At 35.1% G+C, this 3,733-nt stretch overlaps 1 long non-coding RNA gene across 1 annotated transcript; it reads right to left on the bottom strand.

Annotated features, from left to right (window-relative positions):
- Positions 1-314: 314 nt before the first annotated feature.
- LOC148843278 (uncharacterized) lies at positions 315-1,421 on the bottom strand. The gene is made up of 2 exons (XR_016103295.1): positions 1,233-1,421; positions 315-1,128 (listed from the first exon to the last, which is right to left on the bottom strand). It is a non-coding gene; the product is annotated as an uncharacterized LOC148843278 (long non-coding RNA).
- Between the last annotated feature and the right edge of the window lie 2,312 nt (positions 1,422-3,733).

Raw genomic sequence — 3,733 nt, 5'->3', positions numbered from 1 at the left:
GTTTAGCCGTTTGGCCCAGAAATCGTTCAGGCAACCAGTTCCATTTTACCCAATACCTTGTTTTCGGTCAAAATCATTAAAAAAAGTCAACAATCCATCGACTCGGGTAATCAAACCATTGACCCATTGACCCTACCCGGTTTTTGGTCAAATCATTGAAAAGTCAATAATCCATTGACTCGGGTGGTCGAACCATTTACCCATTGACCCCATTGAACGGTTTTTTACCTTTTTTATTTTTTATTTTTTTTATTTATTTTTCAAAACAAACCGTCTATTTGATCGGATGGTCAGACTATCAACCTGAAAACCAGTGGCCAAAACGATTCCATCTCCGGATCGTTTTTCAAAACGTTGGTATAAGTATACAGTAGGCTGTTTTTCCAAAAAAATATTTTCTGAACTTTGGTACCCTGAACTTTGGGAGTAGTTCTAAGTTGGCACCTGAACTTTTAAATAAGTCGCTACAGTATTCAAACTTTGAAAAACTGTCAAGTTAGTCCAAATCCATTAACGGGCGTTAAATATCGTGTAAAAGGACAATAATGCCCTTCACCCATCATCTATTGATATTCGAATGCCTCTCCGAATTCTTAGATTCCCTTTTCCTGCAACCGTGCTCAGAATCACCGTCCAACACTGCCGGAAACGGAAACAAATCAAAAGATTTGGGATGCTAATGGTCAGAATCACTAGATTTTTAGATCCACCGAAGGTGTAAACCAAGATTTCTCTGCAATTCCTCCGAGTCTGTGAGAACAAAAGGGATAAAAGAGCTTCAAGAAACTCAATTACAATTGCGCCTCCGTAAAGCAACAGCATCAAGGCTGCAACCGGTTATTCTTTGAACAGTCCAGTGTTGGGCTAGCTTGTTGAGTTCACTGAGAAGGAGACGATGAAACCGGCCTGTACTCATTGTGCTCCGATCAGCTAGTCTTTGGACAGTCTGGTGTCGGAAATAACTGGGCCAACGGGCATTACACCAAAGATGTGCAAAATCTTCTCGACAGAAAACTATGTTTGCCTACATGGTAATCCTCTTGGCACCGATTTGGTTGCCGCACTGGCCTTCTTAGATGTGCAAAATCTCATGCATTTTGAACCATAAATGGAAGTAGGCGAAGAGATCTATGACGAAACATGAGTTAAAGCTGATTCTTTTAATTCTCTTATCAAAACAGAGCAAACACCAGGGACGGAAAAATAAACAAACCCAATAAATGAACCTTTACCTTGGAGAGATCAAGAAGAACAATTTCTCTGAGATCAGCCCTTGCATTAATGGAAGAAGCGCTTGGACCGCCATAAGGAGGGTTGAGCAAAAGTGCTGGGGGCAGATTCGCCATCAACGGTCGTGTATCGTTTTTGATACTCGAGGTTTTCTAGGAGTCAAAGGAGAGAGAAAGAGGAGAGTTGACGATATTCTTTTTTTTTCTCTTATGACTCTCATGTATCTTTTTTGAAGGTTAATTTTGATATTTTCAAAAATTTTAAGTTGTACATGTCATCACGTGATCAATAACTCACGGCCAATTAATGGTAGGACCAATTTGACACTTTTTAAATTTTTGGGTATTGCAATGACACATTTGAAAGTTTGGGTACTAATTTGACACTACCCCATAGGTCTATGTCAGGCTTTGCCACCCTCCCTTAGGATAACTTGAGGATTGTCTTGGCATAGCCCATAGCCCAAGCTTGTGTTGACTCATGCCTTAGCATGCTATGCCACAGGTCGGGCTAGTCCTTAGGCCAAGCTGAGCCGTGGATCGGGTCAAAGCTATTTATTTAAAGCAATTGAAAAAAATTTAAAATTTTAATTTTATATGAACTTTGATGTATATAATTACTTATATATACAATAATTAAATAAATTAGTATAATAAAATTCAAAACAATTGTTTATTTTATTAATATATTATATAATATATATTATTATATAATTATAATTTATATAATATATTATATATTATATTATATCTATATCTATATTATAATATATACATGGGTCGTGTTGAGTTGTGTCGACATGCGGGCTATGAGCGGCACAGCCCGCTTGGTCATGCTATGCCAGCCTGGCCTGTGGGCCTAAAACCCTAGGCCCAGCACGGCCCCGACCATTGTGCTAGGCCAATCCAAAGTCGTGTTGGGTAGGGGTGTTCATGGGTCGAATTGGATCAATTTGAGTCATTTTCTTCAAACGACCTGACCTAATTGGTTTATTTATTGACTAAACCGAAACTATTCAACCCTGAAGCAAAACCAACCCAAACATGAAGGGTCGGTTTGGGTTGGCTTATCGGTTTAGTCGGTTTATATATATATATATTAAACTAAAATATCTATTTATATTTAAGTTTATTTCTTTTTAGTTTTTATGAAAAGTAATATATATATATATATATTTAAATTGATTAGTTTTTTATGAAAAACTATTTTTTTTTGTCAATATATATTTAAATTTATACAAAACTGAATTAACTATTATACCATTGTATTATATTTGTATTGGTTTTATGTTTTTGGTTTTTATCATAAATAACAATTTTTTTTCAAAGTTCAAACAAACACAAACAAAATATATCAACTTTTAGCATATAGGGTAGGGACTAATTAATAATTACTTAAACAGTTAAACATATAGGATAAGTCTAGTTCGGTTTGATTTCAATTTTCATGTATGAAAACTGAAACCGTACCGAATTAACAGTTTCAAACTGAAACCGATCGGTGGTTAAAATAATCGACCAACTCGGGTTGGATCGGACCGATTTGGTCAGTTTGACATTCAATGTGAACACCCCTAGTGCCGGGCCGCAGGTGGCATAGCCAGATTTACACCTCTACTTGCAGCCACATAGACATTTTTCAATACCATGTTAACATACATTATTTTGCAATAATGGAAAAAACAAAAAGGCATCAAAAAAGTGTTTTTTTCACACCACACCTTTCTCGATTTCCAATACATGGTTTGAAACATTTTCATAAAAATGGTTAATCAAACATAAGACATATTTCGAAAAACAGATTTTAGATGTAGTGCTGATGTAGCATCAATTTTAAAGAAACGACATTAATGCCAAACACCTTATTGCTTGAAATTTTTTAAATTCCCAAATTATAGTTTTTAATCAACAATTTTTAAGCCTTTTTTTTTCAAGGTTATTGGCTTAGCTGATATTAATTGCATGTATATTTGTTGCAATTCCAAGTTACCATACAAATTTCTTGACTTTTTTTATGGCAGTTTTTGGGTTCGACTATGATATGAAAAACAGGAAAATATATGATACCGAAAAACAATTGACCAATAAACTGAAACCATTAACGTGTTGATTAAAACTCTTTCCATTTCATATCTTTCCCGTATCATTTGGTTTTTCCTATGAAATTTTTTGTCAAAAGTTCAGGGGTTTTTATTACCAATAAAAGTTTAGAGGCAATTGTCCATTTGTCCCTAACTCTCAAAGTATAGGAAATCAATCTGTAATTTACCATTTTAATATAAAATTACTGACGTATTTTAACGTCATTCCTTGCATAAATGCCATTTATAAATGTCAGACTCTGGGCCATCTGTGACGTAATGTTGGAGATGAAATAGTCACAGCTTAGAACTTGGAAGGCAATTTGTATGGCACCATAAAGATGTTGTGGGAAAATCTATGATGCTGGAAAATTATATTGAAAAGGTTTTGATAATCACAACTTCCCGTGAATTTTGATGAAA

Source organism: Nelumbo lutea, chromosome 8 (assembly GCF_056320005.1).
Source record: "Nelumbo lutea isolate HS-2025 chromosome 8, American lotus-T2T, whole genome shotgun sequence".
NCBI classification, from domain to species: domain Eukaryota; kingdom Viridiplantae; phylum Streptophyta; class Magnoliopsida; order Proteales; family Nelumbonaceae; genus Nelumbo; species Nelumbo lutea.
This window is presented reverse-complemented; position numbering and strand designations above follow the sequence as displayed.